Source organism: Adiantum capillus-veneris, chromosome 20 (assembly GCF_014529385.1).
Source record: "Adiantum capillus-veneris isolate H3 chromosome 20, ASM1452938v2, whole genome shotgun sequence".
Taxonomy (NCBI): Eukaryota; Viridiplantae; Streptophyta; class Polypodiopsida; order Polypodiales; family Pteridaceae; genus Adiantum; species Adiantum capillus-veneris.
Window position 1 is genome coordinate 52,926,546 of NC_140950.1, and position 9,142 is coordinate 52,935,687.

The 9,142-nt window shown below is 41.8% G+C and overlaps 1 pseudogene; it reads right to left on the bottom strand.

The window, feature by feature from the left end:
• Window positions 1-8,374: 8,374 nt before the first annotated feature.
• LOC147432513 (uncharacterized) lies at window positions 8,375-8,929 on the bottom strand (annotated as a pseudogene).
• Between the last annotated feature and the right edge of the window lie 213 nt (window positions 8,930-9,142).

A 9,142-nucleotide genomic window follows, 5' to 3' on the forward strand; every position in this document is an offset into this window, starting at 1 on the left:
GATAAGCCACCAAGGATGGGGGGCAACATGTATCCATTGCCAAGACAGGTGCTAACTAGGTCCAACAATTATGGAATTGAAATCAAGGGAGAAGAAGGAACCAGTGGATTAACCCAGGAGGAAAAGGGAAAGACAAAAGTCACCTTGGAGAAGGCATCAAAGCTAGAGGATACATTAGTGATGCCTATTGGAAAGACCACCAAAGACAAGGAAGGAAGAAGTGCCCTAGGTCCTAGCAAGAAGCAGGGAAAGAGCCTTGAAGGCGAGGATGTCAAGGCCAAGAGGAAAAGGAGAGCTCGTCGCAAGTTTCATGTTTCAGATTTTCCACTAGGGGATGGGCAATTAAGCTATGACTTGAAGGAGGATCTGACGAGTAGGAAGGCAGATGTTACTTTTGGACAGTTTATAGAGATGGTGCCTAAACTAAAGCGACAGTGGAAGAGGATGGTTAAGCTAATGGAGAAAGAGCCAGAGAGAGGTTCAATAAAGGTACAATTGGCAATGGACGAGCTACCAGACATTTGTCCAATAGTAGATGTGTGGCATAAAATAAAAAATCTGGGACAAGGTTATGTGGATGGTGGAGCCCAAATATGCGTCATAACACACTCATGCATTGAGAAGATGGGTCTTACAGTGATTGGGGTGTCAGGATTCCGGATCAGATTGGCAAACCATCAAAAAGTAAAATGTTTGGGTGTTGTAAAGAGCTTGGAAGTGGAGGCATATGATGCAAAGGCAGTGGTTGATTTTCATGTGATGCCAGCAGGATTGGGAGCATATCCTATTATACTGGGCAGACCGTGCAGTGGGAGCTTTTCAGGATTGGCGACGTGGTACAATTAGCCTCTATGGAGAGACAGGTGCCAAGAAGCTATACAATATGGACACAAGGAAACGATTGGAGGAGCTTTATGAGGATGAGGATGAGTCTAGTGATGAAGGATATTCCACAGTGTCTGATGAGGATAGTGATAGTACTACCAGCAGTGATGAGGATGCTGAGGTTGCATCTCTTTTGATGGACAAAGAAATCCAGGAGTCTGGTTTAGTCGCATTTACGAATGAAGTTGAAAAGTGAAGGGCCTTATGAAGTGATTGAAGGGCTGATGCAAACCAAGGTTGAATTGTCAAAAAAAGCAGGAATTGATGACACAAATGATCAGTGGAGACCTCTCAGCTATGCAGCAGGAGATATATTTGCATATGCAGGGAATGCAAAGTGTTTTTGTGTGGGATCCAGGTGGAGTGAATATCTCTTTTTGCTGCTGCTGAGCATGAATGCTCTAGCAGGCTAGGGGATGGGCAAATTATGTCAGGAGTTTTTTGGAGTAAGAGATTTTTCATATGTACATATACATGCATGGTGCATCGAATAAAGGATTGCCCATTTTCCAGAGCCACGCGGTTACGTGGGGCCCACATGTGTACAGGTAGGACATCATGTACATAGTGCATCGATTTTCACTATTACCAGTACCAGTGTGTTTTTTCTACAATAATGAGGAGTTGGTAGCGCGTAAAACTTCTCGAGGAAGCTATCCACAGGCCAACGACATGAGGTAAGCAGATGCGTCAGATGGCATCTAGTGGCGTCAGGAGGGCGAATGGGGTCAATACCTGCATGTGGATAAGTACAGACACGACGTGGGTGCTTTCTTGTGCTAAATATGCAGAAAGTTCATCATGAGGACCATCTTTTGGGGCCACTCACATGGTGGAGGGATGCATTATTGGAAAACGTTGAGTGCCAGGTGTGCGGATGATGAAAAAAGGTGACAATTATGCATTGCAAGGTCAGTTTTTGGCCTGTTCAGGGTCTGTTTGAGGTCATCTAAAAGGCCAAGGGTGCCCAAGTAATAAAGCTAAGTGTGGGAACTGAAAAAACAGAGATAAGACCAGAAAAAAGGTGGAGAGAAGAGGAGAATCAGAGGCAACTGTGTTTTTGCTCATTTTGGAGCCTATTTTGGCCGTAAACTGCTCATTCGAGGTCGGATTTGAGCACTTTGACATTGTAGACTGGGGTTTTGGGCCATTCCGGACGCGATTTTTTTATCTTTTTTTCCAAATTCCTCACTTTTGTTTCTGTTTTGTAAGTTTCTCCTATGAGCGAAGCTTCTGCTCCAATTTGTGATTGTATCTGGTATCTTTTACCCATATTGTGTGAGCTGTTTGCCCCATTGGTGTTGGCCCAAGATCATTTGTATCTAATTATCAAAAGTTCCCCTTTTTTGAGCTGAGTTTTTTGGGTGTGTGTGTGTGTGTATGTCTCTGTGTGGAGTGGGCAAGTGGATAGTCTCTCTCCTCGCACTCCATCTGTGTGTTCCCTGTCTAGGCCAGGAGGGTTGTGTAAGCTGAGTGGTGCCCCATAGTGTGTGATTCTATCATTCCAAGAGTGTGTGTCGGGTCATTATAGAGGCGTTCTATGTGTTTCCATCCTGCTCACAACGTTTGTAATGCCATGGTACGTGAAACCATGATGCTTTCTATTTTAAATATTTTTTAATCTCTTATGTCATGGTGAACATCGTGATGCCATGGTACATAAAGCCATGATAATGACAACTGCCAAATGTTGAGATCTCGGGGCTCCCATTATGTTCATTACATTTTGGATTTGTATATATGTGTGCACATGTGATTACATTGATGTTACGTTTGTTTCTATGTCATCTCTAGAGAGGCGTCACGAATCGTCTCTAAGGATAGTGTGATGTGTTTATTTCTAACCTTTACGTCTCGATCTGTTTCTTGAGTTTATGTTGTTAAGAGGATGAAAGGCACGTCAAGGGGTGTGTGCATGGGCTCAAAGATATTGAAACGGCTCAAACATATTGAAGCTATTCAAAGATCTTGAAGAATTTTCATCAATTCAATTGTATATATAGGATTATTGAACTTCTAAAGATGCTTGAAAGCACACATTGTATATTATGGAGTGATGTAGCTCCTGAAAATTGAATTTTGTAAATTTTATTAATTGTTAATATAACAGTGCATGTATATGGTGCTATGGGTTCTTCCCTTGTACCCCCAAGGGTTTTTTCATCCACAGTTAGGGACTCCTATTTGAGTGGGGGTGTTGGAGTTATATATACGAGCCCCTATGCTATGTATAGCTAGAAGTCCCCACCATATATGTGTACTCAGTGTGTGCTCTCTATACACACTTTAGGGATTGCAGATCTGGAGTTGTCTTTCTCTCCCTCTCTCTCACACTTGTCTCGATCGTCCTTGTCAACATATATAGCTAGGAGTCCCCACTATACATGTGTACTGAGTAGGTGCTCTACACAATTTGAGTTGTCTCACTCTCTCTTCCCCTCTATCATCTCTTGTGTCCATCTTCCTCCCTTGTGAACAATCTCATCAAGATTTAGCTTTTCCCTTTCAAGAAAATGAAAAATATCATTTACAGACTGCCACACATGAGTGCACTTAATTCCAAGAGCTGCTTCATTACCTCTATAGGTGGTAATGTCACCAACCTTTATCCACAACTAGAAATCAATGGAACTTTGAAAGTCATAATAGTATGAAAGCACCTGGCCATACATATTTTATTAGGGTGATCCTGTGTACTTTCAGATGCCTTCTTGTCCTTTGATAGCTCAATTGTGTCACCATGGAGACCAACACTCTACAGGATAGCTTCGAGTTCTCGTATGCACTAGCCTTCTAAGCATGGGCATTAGGCTCAAGGCTAGGCCATCCATACAGCGAGCACACAAGAGTGAACTGTCAAGAATGAATCCTCTTTGCATAAAAGGGCTTCTTATAAAGACATGGACTCCAAGTGTTTCTACTATGGGATTAAATTGAGCCCTCTACCTTATATAATTTGGAATACCTAAATGAGTCTAAGACTTTATACAATGTAAATAGGGAATACTGTGCACATCCACAGCTCATCTGTAGCTTGGTGCATAATCAATGTATCATGTGTTTTCTCCACTTTGCTCCTACTCTGTCTTCTTCGGCGCGGTCCTCTCTTGTTCCCACTGCTTTTTTTCCTCGCGACCAAATTGTTTTTTAATTCTTTAAGATTCCATGTGGAAAATCATGGAGGTTCCATTTAGGCTAGAGGTATGCCTAAATGGCTGGTCCATACTTTGCATGATAGTAAATTGGATGCACCTTTGTCTAGTCGTACTTGTTCAGGTTCTTCCCATCTGTCTTATGCATCAGATTGTTATGCTTTGCTCATTTCAAGCTCACATGATGTTGAGGAACCTCAATCGTTTATAAAGCACAAAATTTAGAGAATTGGATGGCTACCATGCAATCACAATATGATGCAGTTATAGAAAATGACACATGGAATTTATGTAATTTGCCTCATGGCAGAAATGCCATTGGTACAAAGTGGGTCTACAAGTTGAAATGCGAGCCGGATGGTGAGATTGATCATCATAAGGCTCTACTTGTTGTAAAAGGTTATGCACAACAAAAAGGAAATAGGTTAGGAAGAGACTTTTCCACTCATTTTTCGTATGACTACTGTGCATTTTCTATGTGCATTGGCATCTTATTTTGGTTGCAATGTACATCAATCCTACATTGTAACTGCTTTCTTGAATGGTGTCATATTTGAGGAAGTTTATGTAACGTAGCCTCGCGCTTTTAGCAAGAAGGGACAAGAGGATGAAGTGTGCAGATGTAACAAAGGGTTCTATGAGTTGAAGAAATCTTCTCGTTCTTGGTATGAGAAGGCTGACACTCATTTGGTCAAAGAAGGATTTCCTAACAGTCCAACCGAAAGCTCATTGTATGTAAATCGTGAGGGTAGTGTCCTTCTCATTGTGGTTCATTATGTGGATGATTTTCTAATCACTCAACCAAATGAGAGACATATTGCTGAATTTAAGGCTAATTTGAATGCTACTTTTGAGATGAAATATTTGGGGCTATTGCATCATTACTTGAGTATAGAGTTTAAGCAGGGTGATGATGGTATTGCCTTGTGTGAAAAAAGTTACATAGATACATTGCCACTCCCATGGAAACAGGTTTGAAATTGAGTCTTCATGATGCTGATGATCCTGGAGATGTCACTCTTTACCAAACTACTGTTGGATGCCTCATTTATGTATGCAAAACGAGGCTGGATATTCAATTTTCAATTCCACAGGTTAGCAAATTTATGCATAGCCTAGGGTCTAAGCATTGGTAGTCTCTCAAGAGGATTTTTTATCCCAAGGGGGGATCATTGCCGCTAGACTTACATGCTTATTTGGACTCAGATTCGGTTGGTTGTTTTGACACATGAGTGTCAACAAGTGGTTTTTGTTTCATGCTTAGCAGATCATGCATATCGTGGTTGAGCAAGAAGCAACCTACTATGGCCATTCTAGTTGTGAGGCTGAGTGCGCAGTGTTCATAGGTACAATTGAGTGTGTATGGCTCAGATGCCTTATAGATGATTTGCGTGTTGGATAGGACACTACCAACACTATCTACACTAACACTCAGAGCACATTAGCTGAACTTATTTTTTCATGCTCGCACAAAGCACATTGAGGTGCATTACCACCATGCCAAGGAGAGGCTCTCAGCACGCGAGATCAGCTTGGTTTATGTGCCAACACAGGACAACCTTGCACATCTTTTCACAAATGCATTGTCTCATGAGAAGTTTGAAGCTTTCCACAAAGCTTTGGGATTACTCCCCTTTGTGGACTGATCATGTCCTCATGGCATGGCACTTCCCTTTAGTCTATGTGCCAACTCTCGTTCACCGCATCACTCAAGGGGAGATTTGCTACAATATACATGTGGTATTGATATGTGTGAAGACACTTAGGACTGCCGCTGTATTTTTTCCCTAATTGCATTGTATATATGCCAATCTCTCTAGGCCTATCTATCTTTCCATTGCACACCAAGTACTATACTCTCTAATGTGTGCCTTGAGCTTCCTTCATCTTCTCCAAGCTATGTGTGTTTTCTTGCAAGCCTAATTCCAACATGTTTGTACTTTGTTCTAGCATAGTTCCCTACCAAAACATTTTCCTAAATCTTCGTTGATTTCTTTATTTCCCATGACAATCTTCAAATTTGTTTTCACCTCCCCACTGAGAGGTATTGTCTCCGTGAGATTCTTCACGCGAACCCATGTGTGCTATAGAAGGAATCGGATCCTTTGTAGAAGAAGAATATTGTTGAGATTTGATACCACTTTTATACGCTTGGAAACTCCAAGAAAAAAATCAATAGCAACACATGAACAACAACTACAAAATCATTTAAGTTTATGAGAGAGAGAGAGAGAGAGAGAGAGAGAGTCAACACGGCACGACAGAGTTCAATGCCCAAATGCACTGGCCTTGGTGCCCCTTGGTTTGAAAAGACTACTAAGAAATGTATATCTTCTTCACTTAGCAAAGCCTATCTGCTTCACTTATTCTAAGTTATGTGTTGGAAATTGACAAAGGAAAATGGGCTAAGATAACTGTATAAAATTGGTGAAGACTATTGTAGTGCAGACTTTTGGATATGGGTAAAATTAATTTGAAGTGTCTATGTTGATGGATAAAGTATGGATTTGGGTAAGCTTGTCTTCTTCATGCATACTTGCATACATGGCTAGGGCTACCCATTTTGTAAGAACACATGCTAATATATAGATGGTCTATGTGTGTATGTGTGTGTGTGTGTGTGTCAATCACCTACTTGGCATTAAGAATTTCACTTTGAAAATATTAGGGCACAGGGGTGCACATGATGCAAGTGTTTTCTATTGTAGGGCCTCTAACAGATGTGAGTGCAAAAGCATGGAGATCAAGGAGATACTGTTGACAAATATTATTCCGCTATAGCCAAACAAGGTTCATGACTCCGCGAAAGATGGAGACTCCTTCTTCACATATAATGGTTGTACTCCATTTGCTTGTGGGTTGCATCCATCATAGTTAGAGGTTCATCCCCCTCATCCCTTGTTAATAACTAAATGTAGCTTTGATTTCGTACCTCTTGCTCTATGTTCTTTTGCAATTTAGCATTATGGAGTCTTTTCTACCTACCTTTGCTTACAAGAGTTGTTGTCTTCTAGTCTTATGATAGTGATGAAGGATGCTAAGGGGTCCACTATGATAGAATTTCACGTTCATGTCCTTTGCATATCTCACTCTCTCACACACACACAGATGTATAGAGAGAGAGATGCAGATCCTACAGATATGAGTTATGTACATTGTCTTTTGGTAGCAACGCACTACTATACATAAGTTATCGATGAGAGTGCAAAATTGGAATAAGGAGATATTTACTTGTATTTTCATTATGTTTAATGACCCAATGTTTAGAGGTAGAGAACAGAGATTGTGAACAATGAGATTTTGAATTTACAATATCTTCCGGTAGTTTGATCATAAAAGTTAGTAGAAAACCAATAGTAGTAACACAATGGTGAAATGAAACTATCATTTCTCCGTCATAAGTTGACGAGCTACTTTGGATGACGTCATACACCAACATTTAAAAAGCCTAGATTACTAGAATCATGCCTTCAATAAGTTTTATTTGTGAAGGTTGGCATTAATAAAAAGAGACAAGGATATACGAGTATTTGATATGGATAGTACTACTTCAAATTGATTACAATCACATGATTGATTGTATTTCATAAGATCGAACAAAATGTCTTTCCTATATTCGAGTATGTGTGAGAAGCTATCAAGATATGCTTATGATTTCTATAAAAAAAACAAGATGTTAGTCCAAGCTCTAAATCCATTCCTTTTTGTATTTTCAACACATGTTCCGGATCAATGTTTAGAGACATACGAGACTCTAAAAACCAAAGAAATATTAGTCCGAAAGAAACTAACGAACGTATTCGAATTAGATGAAGAAGATAATATATTGCATGGAGTCTTCAATGTGACAAAATTAGTTGATGATGTCACAAGGGTAAGGGTGACCCGACAGTAGCTAGCTCAACCGTGGGTGGAGTTTTTGCACAAGTGTTGGTGTGCTTCTTCAGTGGTGCCGGAATAGATTAGGCAGAGACCCTCACCTGCATCAAGCATTTTTTTATCAGGACTAACTTCAATAGTGGACTTGAAAACACAAAGAGCTGGAAACTTGTATCTAAATAGGAGCCCACACAAAATCCAAGGTTCGAACGTGTTTTTTGCATGAGAGGAGGGACGAGAGAGAGAGAGAGAGAGAGATTACTTGGATCACCGGGAATGAGGTGGGTGCGAACTCCCCCGGTCTCACCACAGCTAATGCCCTACGATCGCAAACATGTCTGCCAATAGATGTTTGTGGCATATGCACTGGCGTGGTAAAGACTAAGCGGAAAGCCGCATGAGCCCCACCCATGGATGGCGGCACAAAGGGGAGCGGTAATGGGTTGCATGTACGGGATCTACAAACGGCCGACTTTGGCGGGCGCAGGCGCTGAACTGGAATCGGGGGCCCGGTGGGGATGGGAGTGGTGGTCGTGGTGTTGGTGGTGGTGGTGGTTGTCGACGGAGGAGGCTGTGGGGACGAGGGCAGTAAGTGGACGCAGGTTTCCGACTAGCAGGTCACCATCCAGATTAGGTGAGCACACGAAGAACTTCCAGCACTGCAGCTGCACCCGTGGTGTATCGGGGAGAGGCAGGCACCAGGCCGTGGTGGTGGGATCAGGTGGAAGGCCGTCATCCAAATCGGCCTGCCTGCAACAACCGAGAAGAATAAAGCGCAGTTTACCGACGCAGGCCAGGCGCGGCTCTACACTCACAAATTCCATGCAATTAGATATAGTACGTAGCGCTATAAAATAATTATTGCAACAGCGTTAATAGTCTGGCAGCCATAAATTTAAAAGAATAAAATGCACCCCACAGCGGCATCGGCTGCGTCTGGGCCGCGTGTGCTGCGCACACATGAAGCGAAGCGCTAGTGCCACCATCATCATCACCATAACCTTCTTATTCATGCCAAGACTTGTCCTCTAGTGATCCATATTGACTAGACCTTTTTTTCTCCGCTACTGATCGAATGAATGAATAAAATGCCATAAAGTGACCTTTATATACATAATTTCGTACGCCACCCTACTCGCACCTTTCAATTCATATTGGCTCGAATCGAGACTTCTTTGCAGGCAACATTTGAGGCTCCATGCACGCGACTACAAAATCTTGTTTTC